The 12,438-nt window shown below is 39.3% G+C and overlaps 2 long non-coding RNA genes across 2 annotated transcripts; one reads left to right on the forward strand and one right to left on the reverse strand.

Moving 5' to 3' along the window:
* The first annotated feature begins 4,929 nt into the window (after positions 1-4,929).
* LOC114310500 (uncharacterized) lies at positions 4,930-6,995 on the forward strand. Its single transcript, XR_014362031.1, has 2 exons — positions 4,930-6,360; positions 6,523-6,995. It is a non-coding gene; the product is annotated as an uncharacterized LOC114310500 (long non-coding RNA).
* Positions 6,996-8,214: 1,219 nt separating this feature from the next.
* LOC114310498 (uncharacterized) lies at positions 8,215-12,165 on the reverse strand. Its single transcript, XR_014362030.1, has 2 exons — positions 11,878-12,165; positions 8,215-8,723 (listed from the first exon to the last, which is right to left on the reverse strand). It is a non-coding gene; the product is annotated as an uncharacterized LOC114310498 (long non-coding RNA).
* Between the last annotated feature and the right edge of the window lie 273 nt (positions 12,166-12,438).

The raw sequence follows: 12,438 nt of genomic DNA on the forward strand, positions 1-12,438 counted from the left end.
CCCATACTGGCAGAGCCCGTAATCGGTCAGCCTTATGGCATGCTTTGACAAAGCAAGCCTCCGGCAAACTGTTCAGGAATAGCAGATGGCAAACACGGTGTCCTAGGTGCACCAATGCACATGCAATGCAAAGAAACACATAAGTGTAATCAAAACAGGATATCATGAGTTCGAGTCAAGTTCTCTAATTCCCCAACAGAGTCGCTAGAAACTGTAGACGTCCCCGAACGTCCCGGGAGGGAATCCCCCCCCCCCCCCCCCGCGGTTTTGTTCATTGGGTTCACTACAGTTCGGGACTCAATGTCACAGTCTTGTATCTAATCTTGCAGAGTGCAATGCAAGACCGATGAATCATCAAAGAGTTCAAATCCGGAAAATCGTTTTTGAAAACAGATTTTTTGAAAGAAATGTCAAACATAGACTGCTTTGCCAGATACAGAGTCGCCACCTAATTTTTTTGTTTTTGGGAAATTTAGGAAACCCTGACTCGTTGCCTAAGGCCATGTGTCCGTCATCACCAAAGTTGCCTCGGCTCGGGAACTTGGGTACGATTGGGAAACGTCACTTCGTGAGCACCCCCGCTCGCCCGATCAAAGATCAGCCTCTACTAACCATGATATCTAATTTTGAAAACATTATGCGTTCTTATTCCGGTTATTAGCCTAGATTTACTATATGATGCGCACAACATACAAGTATAGACTAGGTTGCCTGAATTGGAACGAAACATCTCATGTTTGTTTTAAAAAATGGTTTGCTACTCGCAAGTAGGCTAAAATGTGGATTTGCCACCCTCGGGTGGGCTTAGAAAACATGATGATTTGCCACTCTCTAGTGGGCTTAAGACTCACAATTGATGAATTGTTCCAATTCGGATAACCCAACCTTCACCCATAGGCATTCAGGCAGGTATATCATATAAGCACATAGCCTCATGGTAAGCATGCTATCATGGCAGTCACTCACACACATGCAAGGATGCTAAAGCATAAAACTTACCGAGTACTCCAAGCCAAAACAGAAGCTATGTTAGAAATCTATGCATGATCCTAACCATACAGAAATGCCTAATGCAACACATGCAAAATGCAGCTAAGATAGGCTCGGCTATTCCAAGATGGCATATGAAATGCTACAGCTAACACGTATTCAACTTTGGAATTGAAATACAAATGCAGTTAGTATGGTGCGCCGAGGCCGGTGCATGCAATACAGATGAATGATGCAAACATGTTATCATACTATATGCTAATTGAAATATGCCCTAATCTAAAGGTAAATAAAATGGAGAAAGACGTGGGGTTAGAAGACATACATCATACTCACGCACACTTATTACAACATTGTGCCCTCGCTCGGAGGGTTCGAAAGAATAATACAGTCCGAATGAATAATACAGTCCGAATAAATAATTAAATATTACAAAACCCTAATTAATTAACAATTAACTAGGAAAGTGATAAATCAGCATGCAAGCCTATGGACTGCCTCAGCTCTGTTCCGAATGATGGAACATGCATGCTTGAGTTGTCTGGCACGGAAATCCATTGCGATGCCCCGATTCGCCTCTGTTTGCAATTGTTTTCGGAATGCTGTGTAAGGCTTTGGAAAGCTGTTGATTTCTAATTTGCTGCAACAGAGAGAAACAAAGGGGCATGGAAAAGTATTTCACATATGTATGCATGACTACTCTTTAGGGAGTATAGTCCTCGATCCTCGTGCCACCAATTACGCATATCGATACATGATGGCCGAGGAGCCGAATTGCACGACTCAATATGAGATGAATGCACATGAAAACACAACAAGACCTAAACTCCATCATGGGTAATCCGGAGTGTCGGTGACAGGGAATTGAGACACGTTCCGTCATTTAGAGTACGAAACGTCCCTCGTTTCCCGTGCTCGGGCTAACTCCTATCCCAAACACGATGCAAATAGGATGGCATACACGATGCAACTAACATACAACCTAGCATACGCAATGCTATGAAATGGCATACACAATACTCGATGTAACATGGCATACACAATGCTCTAACATGCAACCTAGCATACGCAATGCTATGAAACGAAACGGCATACACAATGCATAATGGACTTACACCAATCATGAGTAGACCTCATCCGCACTCACATCAGTGGCCATTAGATGAAAATGAGATGACCGAAATACGTGCACATATGCACGTAAACCGAGGACCGAACCTAAGGCATAAAATACCACTCTACCAAAGCATGGCAAGGATGAAGCATGGCATTCAAATATGTAATTTTCAGCACTGAAACATAATGCTAAATGGTCCCGAATCATGCAAACATGGCACCCGATGCATGGAGTAAGCCCCGAAACTCAAAACTAGACACATGTATTGACTTGTAGCTATACAAAGCATGCATTATTTGACCATGAAGCACAAAGACAGAGCCAAGAAAATCCCAAAACATGAACATTTTTAGTTCAAAGCATGACCAAAAGATGCTAGCATGATGGATTAAAATAGCATGCAACTTTGACTAGCAAACATGGTTTACATGGTTTACATGGCATGCATATGAAGCATATGAAATCTCACCAAACCAGCAAAAATCAGTGAATAAAACATGCCAAAATATGTCCAAATAATCATTAAAATGCAGCCAACATGTGCAAAAATGAGGGGCTTCTTTGGAAGGGCATACAAGGGGTAATTAGGCACATATAAGATAGACACTTAGCATGACCAAACCAACTCTGGAAATGAGTTATGACAGCCCTAAAACTCGCAAAATTGGCCTTGAAATCAGTCTAGGAAACATGCAATGAAAGGCCTCCTCAAAAGGCCTTGAATGGAATTGTTCTACACATGCATTGTAGACATAAAATATGATCAAAAGGGCTCCGGACAGACCTAAGGCAGACCCCAAAACTCACAAAATTGAGCCCAAAAAGTGACTTCAATGCATGAAAAATAGGGTCCCTTTGGAAGGCCCAAAAGATCCCCAAACAAAACAAGGAGAGAGTGGGTCACCCCCCTCTAATTTTGGCCCTCAAAAATGCATCAAAGCCACTGAAAATCCGCTGGATTTCAATGGCTAAGAGGCCAAACCATGGCCAATGCAAGTGCTCTAATGCATGGCCCTAATCATGAAGGAATGGAGCATGCATAGGGGAAGATGACCCCAAACAGAGAATAGACCTTAATCAAACATAAATATGATATCAAAAAAAGATTTTTTTTAGTTTAGGTCGAGGTCTAAAATGGCTCAAAAATAAGGCTAATGTATCATGCAAAAACAGCCCTAAAAAAGAGATTGAACAAACAGGGCAGAAAAAGGCCTCAAACAGCAAAGGTCCCTTCAACAAAGTTGAAGAGGGGCTCAAAAAAAGATACTTTACAGTTTATGACAAATTTAAAATATGCTCACAAGTAAGGCTAAAATATGATGCAAAAATAGCCCTAAAAGAGAGGGAAAGGGAAAGGGGCAGTAGAAGACTTCAAACAGAGAAAAGTCCTTAATCAAACATGAACATGAGCTCAAAATAAGACTTTTTTTAGTTCAGGACGAAGCCCAAAAATAAAAGCAAAAGGGGCTAAGATATAGAACAAAATATTGCAAAAATGGAGAGAATAGGAGCTTACCCTTGTAGTCTAACTTTCCAGCAGCCTTTGGTCCAAGGAAAGGAGCTTTCAACCTCTGAAAATGACTTCCAAGGAGCTGGAATGGATGATGGTGGTGTGGTGCTATGGGTTGTAGTGTAAATGGACCAAGGAAGTTAGGGTTTTGGAGCTTGGAATGGTAGCAATGGAGGAAGAGGTGTATATGCCTTGGTCAAAAGTGTCTAACCTTTAGATACAAAGAGGAGGTCCTCTCTTATAGAGAAGAGAGGCCAAAGCTTCCCTTGGAAGCTTGAAAGATCCTTCATACACGTGTATGGAGGATGGCCCAAATGATCTCCAGCTGGCACAGCTGGATTACACTCAAAGAGAGGGAAAGCAATAAGCAGGCCGACCAGTTCAAGTGGCTGGCCGGCCACTCCCCCTGGTCGGCCGACCAGGGGTCAAAAGGTTCAAGAACAATTGCTGGTTGGCCTACCCAGAAAGGTGGCCTCCCAGATGAGTAGAGCATAGCCCTGTGGAGAAAAACCAGAAAATGTGACCCCGGAGAGAGAAAAGCTAGCTTTTAAGCTAGGTTCAAAAGGGTCAAAGTGAATTACTAGTCGGCCTACCCATATTGGTGGCCTTCCAGATGAGTAGATCACCATGGTGGTATGAAAAGCCAGAAAATGTGGCTCAAAAATGAGAAAAACCAGCTTTCTGTCAGACAAATCGACTTTCGGAGAGAGAAAATGAGAAAATTGGCTTTTCAGGGGAATAGGTGGCCAGCCACCATCCTACCATCCTCCTAATAGTGAAAACAGGGTCTCTACCAAAAATGGACCAAAACGGATGCAAAACGAAGGTTCGGGGGCCAAAACGCGCGGTTCGGGACCCCGAAAACAGGCTGTTAGGCACCAGAAGTAGCGTATGACCACGAAGGTGGTCTCCTGGGCCACAGTGTCCCTCTAAAGGGAGGAAATAAGGTGTGTACCAAAAACCGGAGCAGATGGAGGTAGTTAAGCAGTCCCGAACCGAGGCACACGGCCGACGGCTCCGTAAACCAGAAACCAGGCTCCAAACGGGAAAAATGGCCTACGACCACGAAATGTAGCCTACGGCTGCTGAGAGATGGTCTACGAGACCTCTCCCTCCCTTCGGGAAGAGAAAACAAAGAAAACAGGACCTGGTTCGCAAACCGAGGCAAGGCACAAAAAGTGCCCCGAAGTCTGGAGGCAAGGCTCGCAGCCTAGACTCTGAAACCTCAGGTCGAGCACAATATGCAACATCATCGAGCGCTCAACTGGTGGCGTTTGAGTCTTAAAGTCGGTCAAAAATGAGGTATCTACAGAATGGCAAGAAAATCTCTGTATTTTTTGCTTTTTTGGTGTGATTTCGATGATGTTGTGGCCTCTTTTATAGGCTATCAAGGTTTGGCAGGGCTGTTTGAAGAGTTTCTGCTCTTGCCTCTTTCAAGTATCTGGAAGGAAGATTTGCGCTCTTGAATGCACTACAAAGCAGGAAATAATATATCCGATTTCATTGTGCTTCCATTTGCAGTGTTGATTTTTTGCCTAGTCCTATTCATGGTAAACCTCCCAGTCTCCCACCCACCCACCCAATGAATAGAAAATTGCATGCCCAGCCCAATACAAAAGGGGAAAAGCAAAAATGCTATAATTTGGGGATCACCAATATGCGAGTTATTGGCATTTCCATTTAAATGTTGTGATTGATGGTTTGGATTTTGGTTGATTTAATATCTGTCCATATTTTATCCTAGAAAATATCTTGCTAACTTTACCTCTTGTAGTGCTGGACAAAACAGTTGAAAAGAAAACTAACTCTAAGCGTTATGATTATTTGTTTATGCCATGGTGGTTGTGTCCAAGAGTATGTTCTTTCTCTCTTACCTATGCAAGCAAATGGAAAATCCAATGTTTACCATTTAAAAAAATAAAATAAATTCTTTATGTAGTGACAGTTTATGCTTAACTTGGTTTCAACTTTGAATTGTTTTTGTATGCAATCTTTTCAAATTCATGACAATCTTGAACAGGTTTGAACACGGACTGAGTGCTTGTACATCAATTTGCTTGAAATATCAAAAACTGGCAAAATTGGGAAAATTGCTCACACGGATTGGTCTGGTTAGGTAGGCTGGTCAGGCTCTGCCAGCAGCTTGTATTTTCAAATGCTCTTTTCATTAGCTCTTTTAAGCACTGAGAGTACTATTATGCAATAAACAAGTTTCCAAAGTTGTACAGTGATGTACATTTGTTTTTATGAAGGGTGTGGATATTTTATTTCCTAACCTATTCTGATAAGCCATGGGCCGAATTCTCTCTTATATACCCTTAATATCAATTTAAGACTGTTTTTATTGTGCAACAGGGAAGAAAAATGGTTAAGCTTTTTTAAAAAACTTCAGGTACTGGCTTATGATTGTTCTTGATGGTTTGAGACTAAGAGTGCCAAGACTTTTCAGTGGCGTAAAATCCATATAGCATCGTGTTTCTCCAAGTATTGTATTCCTGTTCTGTGTTTCAGAAGATAAATATAAAAAAAAAAAAAAAAAAAAGAAGAAGGCAGATGGCGTCTTCATCAAAAGTTTGGATCAGCACGAACACAGCTTGTTCTTGTCCAACAACATTTTAACAATAAATTTATGCAGGTGGAATCATTGACCAATCAAGAAGAAGTTGAAATACGTGCAAAAATTGAAGCCCTTGGTCTAGAAGTTACAAAAGTTCCTTCAAAATCTATCCAGAATCTTGATGAGGTAGCTTTAAAGTTTACATACCATCTTTCTTTTTGTCTTTTTCTTTTTCTTTTTTTGAATTTTTAAATTTTTCCTTCTTTTACCCCCATTGAGCTGTCCATGTGGGGATAAAACATCTCACACATTGTTTATTTCTTGTGGAATTTATTCTTTTCACTTCAGCTGGAGATAGCAAAAGAGTTAGATAAGTTACAAAGCTGGATGATGTGGATGAGATGACATCCTCAGCAATGGCTGCAGACCCACAAGTGAAATCTCTCGAGTAGCACCGCTGACGTATGGATGCCAGTTATCACTGCTACTTCCAATGAAAGGCGTAATTTTACATCATCTATTGGAGATGATACTCATGAAGAAAATGGGAAAAGTTCTAACTAGTTTTTGCAGGCTTAATTTGATTGATTATATTAGTTTGTCATCAACATCCTTGGTAGCATGGGTTTGAGTCAGGTTTAGAAACATCTCTAGAAATCTGATTGAGGTTGTGTACATCTTTTTGTCTTCAGATGCTTTAGTAGAAGCCTTGTGCATTGGGTCGTTGAGTTTGCTTCTCTAGTAAGTGTGTTTGGTATTTGCCAAAAACCCCAACCACAAATAGAAAAAAAGAAAATCTTGTGTAATTTGCCTTTCTATAATTTCGCTGTGTTTGTTGTGTGGTGGCAATGGGTGTGATGATCATTCTTGATCATGTCACAAGCTACGCGTTGTGTTCCGATGTTACAAGTTGTGGATTGCAACTAGAGAAATTGTGCAGATGTTTTAGATTCTATGATGGAAGGAATGAAAATGAACCTTTTTAGCTGGTTACTAGAGCATTGGAGCCTACGATTGCCTCGATACAATTGTGGTAAGTGTTCCATGAGGAAGAGCACATTTTAGAGACAAAGCATTGATGGCTTTTCAGCCCACCGTTAGCTTCATCATCATGAATTATTAGTACTGCTAACTGGCTCATGAAGTGGTGTCTATTGACTACAAAACCACAGGTAATCTTCTTTCCAAAATCTCCCATGCCCCATCTCAAATAGACTTAATAGAGAGGTGACTTAGGGCAAGGACCACATAGAGAGGTGATTTAGAACAAGGACCACGATAGGATCCAGCCTTCCCAACAACCTACATTTACAGTCATTTTTCTATTTACTTATTTTCAAAAGAAATAACAAGATTTACAAAAAAATTTAAAAAAATGGTAACAGGGAAAGCTGCATCATGTATCAAGGAAATTTAAACCTAGACATCACGCCCACCAAGAGTGCGTAACTAACCCTCTCTCTCAAATGGCAAGAATTAAGCCCCTCCTTAAAATCACCAAAATTTACATAACGCCCACTTTACATGGGTTGCATATTTCTCAATCTATCCTTTCTTACAAATCCTTACTTCACAATAATGATAATAGCAGTCAGAGAATTTTAATTCATTTTGCCAAAATAAATAAATAGAAGACGAGAATGCCAATTCCCAAATAATAAATAGGTCCAAAGTCTTTAGACTGAAAATTCATGAAAAAGTTTTCAGCAGCCTATGAATGCAAAAACCCATATCAACATCCCCAAAGAACAAGGATGTGGAGTTGTGGACCTGCCAACTAAATGAAACTTTGCTGATTGTGTTCCCAATATATATCTGTATATATATATATATATATGTATATATATCTGTTTTGGTATGTACAATTAACTCCCATTACAATTTTTACTGAAACCTGAGGATCAGTAAAAAAAGGAAAAAAAAAAGAAAAAAAGAAAGAAAGTTTGTCATGATCAGAGTCCCATAACTAATAAAATACAGAGAAACAGACTCAAATATTAACTTAGGATAACAGATAGTATATGCACCTTGGTACACATAGGGACTGAAATTAACATACACTACACATTAACCACTAAATCATGTGATAATCTGATTGGGATCAAGTTCATTACATAACCATTCTCATCATCAAAAACCATAGACATCAATGCAGTCTTTGTTGGGAATATATCCCGGCATCTCTAAATCACTTCATTCATTGTTTCTCATCACCAGTTATATAGCTGTCCAATGGAATATATTGGTCTAAGATAAATATTTGTTCAAGCTTTTTGTACATGATGGTCAAAATACAAACTTATTCAGAAGGGGGGAAACGGACAATTAGACTAATCAGCCACGTTAGGATGGATCCAATGATCCAAAATATGAGAAAAAAGACTACTAAACCAGCCAAAATAGTGGGCAATGGAGGACCTTGACCGGCACCATCAGTTTTGATCCCACCTGATTTCTCTGTGAGAGCATCTTGATCTGATGGGTTCGCATTTGATGCAAAGACAGAAAATAAACTCTGCCTCACTTGCAATCTTACAGCATTCTTGAACCTGATTAAGATATTACTAATGGGTTCAGGCTCTACACTGTAAAGTCAAACAAACTGAAACATAACATCACAAATACAGAATACAACAGGACGCATGGATACATCTAAAAATAAGATGTGGATTTTTACAGTCCCGAGTGAAATTCTAATCGTTCAAATAAAAGCTATAGTAAGCAATGCAAGGTGTCATACAAAAGGCTAAAAACTTGAATATAGAACAATATTGTTAGGACTTAGTTTTGTTTGGAAATCCCGTTTAACAAACACTGCTACATTGTATTTGCATCTAGTTCTTTGTATTTGTAAGCTTGAGAGTGTATTTAGATGGGAATCCAACTCATCGTGCCTCAAACTCATTATTTATGACATGGGTAAGAGCTTTGAATGCTAGAGCTAGTGCGATCATCAAACGGTCTTTACACCCTTGCAGGATCACAGACCAACAGAATAAGAAGTTGCAAAAGGATGTAAACCACCTGAGCGGTCTGAGTAGCTTTGCAGTATCTCAGAGTCTCAAGTTATAATCTTGCAGAGTGTTATAAACCGCTTGAGCGGTGCTAAGTTCGATTGAGCAGCCTAAGGCAGCTAGTTCTGTTATATGCGCATGATTCAGTTAAGGTCTGGATCTAACTCTCGAATTCTCATCCTTGAATTGCGAAAAACAGAGACAAGAAGTTCTAGCAGGATCCAACCACTTACCTTGACAAATTGAGATTGATTTAGTGATCATAGCTCCATGGATTGAAGATCATCAAGGATTTCACACGAAATTCACCTTTCGAGATAAGCATTTTTTGGTGGATTTCAAGAATTTGAGCATGAGAGCTTTGACGGAGTTCGAGCTCTAGCTCTTCATCATCAATTCAACAGTTGGAGCACAATTCATTGAAGAAGACAGTGATGGAAGATGCACAATGACTTTGAGTCAATTTGAGCGTGGATTCACTAGGTAATTAAGTGTGCTCAAAGTGTAATTCCTTGATCTTCTTAGTGGATTGTTTGTGGCCAGGGCCTATGGTTTATTTATTTATTTTTAATTTTTAAATTGGAGGTGCTCCAATTGAAAAAGAAAAATATTAACCTATTTTACACAATGCATTAATAGAACTATAATGAGCATCTTGAAAAGATGTTCGCACAGTTTAATTTCATGAAACATTACCAGTTTGTGATTGAACTATCATAAATCAAACATTGCAGATCATCTCATGAGTTTTGAAAAAAATATATATATATTAACCTATTTTACGCAATGCATGAATGGGATTATAATCACCATCTGGACAATATGCTGGTACAGTTTAATTTCATGTAACATTACCAATTAGCAATATGCTAAATTCAACTCACTGAAAATCATCTCAAAAACATGCAAATTCATGAGAGAAACACCAACTCAAATAAATGATTTAAACAACATAAAACACAAAAAGGTCAAATTATACCCGTTGTGATTTGTCTCTTTTGTCAATTTGGTACTTGTAGTTCCCATTGTATCAATTGTACCCTTTCGATTTTCACATTGTGTCAATTTAGTCCAATTGATAACATCTATTCTATTATATAAAAAAGCTTGATATGGTGTTTATGTCATGGTTTTTCTCTATTCCCAAATTACCCCTTATAACTACCTATGCATATTCTATATACCCACAAGAGCAGTTATGAATAGATATACAGAGAGACTCACAAAAATTGATATACAAAGTGAGATTCACAATTGCCTCACAACACACCCATGATTTTTCAATTGCACACATACTGTGCTTACCCTTATAGTCTATTATTAATAAATTGAACAATAATCAAGGGTGAAATAGCTCATTCAAAAGAAAATAGGCCATTCAAATTGGATGATTCTATTTACATCACACTTTTTACTCATCATACTCTTCATTTTTATTTATTTTTCTTACATTTCTATCCTTATATAAAATTACTTTTTAAACCATCAAACCTTAAAATTTTGAAACCCTAATTTCCCAACCCCCCTTCTGTCAGATCCCTAATTTTTTCCCCACCTTCCATAATTGTTGCCCGAACCAACCCCCTCCCAACTCGCTGCTAGCACCCACCCCATTCCCTTCCAACTTGCAATCAGTGCCCACCCTCTCCCCTTCCTGTCGCCCCTACCACCTCCACCCTTTACAACCCATCGTCCCCTTCCTTGTTGCCCTTCCTGCCATGCCTCTCCATGCCTCTGCACCCCCGCCGCCCCTGTTTGAAACACCCCCCTCTTCCCTTCCTCCGGCCACCTCCTATCCCCAGATTTGCAACCCCGTCCCAACATACCACCTAACCCCTTCTCCGCCACCCAGGCACACCGTCCAGCCTCTTCCTATAGATCACTTACTAGATTTGAAGCCTTCTCTTTCTCTCTGAGTAGAGGGTTGTAGAGCTGGCAGTCATGGGGAGTTGTGGTAGAGGGAGATTATCGATGAAGGAGAGTGAGATAGGGAGGGGAGTCGTAGTGAGGGAGGAAGGGCAGAGGATGGGGTTGCAATGGGGAGGGTTGGTGGCAATGGAGGCTAGAGGTGGTGGTTAGGGGTGGGGTAGTGTTAGGGTTTGAAAAGTGAGGGGTGTAAAGATGAGGGTAAATTTGATATTATGGTGGGTGTAAAGAGATGAGATCAAAATTTCAAAGTTTTATGTATGGTGAAAATAGAAATTGGGTAATGAAGTGAAAGTGTGGTGTAAATAAAATCACCCATTCAAATTACACACCAACCTCTCAAATGAACAATTTCTCCCTTGATTTTAGCCCAATTTCTTGTTGTCAATTAGACTAAAAATTGACAAACAGTAACAATAACAACACTCAATTACTACCCATTAATGTGTGTTTGGGAGGGGTTAGATTGGATACGTAAATGCACAAACTGCTGTCCCCGTGCTTGAACCCATAACCTCAAGGTTACACAATGTAAGAAATTTAATGGTAAAATTGATACAATTTTAACTACAATGAACAACAAATCGATGCTAGTGAGAAACTACAGGACTATGAGTGCAATTTACCCACACACAAAAAAAGGAATTCTAAGCAATTATACATGGTGGAGACTTCAAAAGCTGAAACCAAGTACCTTAACAAAGAAGTAAAACTGAAATCAATTGATTTGATGTAATTTGTGGATAAGTTGGAAGTAAAGTACCTGAAATTGGAAGGGGTAAGAGGGACATTGGCAGCAAGTGTAAGGGGTGTGGTGGAGGTTCTGATGGTGGGACGGCGGAACCCTAGAATCGATTGGGACGGAAGTGTAGAAGCAGAGCAATGGAGGGAGGCCATTGTGTATTCCCGAGATAGTTTTGGGAGTGAGAAATGCTCTCTATCAAAATTCAAGTCCGATCACAAAATGACAATCTGATGCACATTTGCTATTTTTAATAGTTGGCTATTACGCAAGTGCATGGGGCATGGATTGGCTTGGCTTGAGCAGGGAAATTTTATAAGGTAAAATTATCAATTATTTGTTTGCTTTGAGTTTTTTTAACAATACTTTTGAGAAAATTTTATATTTTTGTTTTTTCGTATTTTTTTATTTTTATTGAATTTTTTTAATATTTTAAGTAATTTTTTTTAATTCTTAGATAAACCTAACATAAATATACTGTAAAAGTATAATTTTTGTGAAAAAAATCTTTAAAAAATTTACTAAATACCAAAAATATAAAAAAATAATAAAAATTCAGTACATTTTTCGTATTTTTGTGAA

The sequence above is a fragment of the Camellia sinensis genome, chromosome 2 (genome assembly GCF_055761805.1).
Source record: "Camellia sinensis isolate YWXY chromosome 2, ASM5576180v1, whole genome shotgun sequence".
Lineage (NCBI taxonomy): Eukaryota > Viridiplantae > Streptophyta > Magnoliopsida > Ericales > Theaceae > Camellia > Camellia sinensis.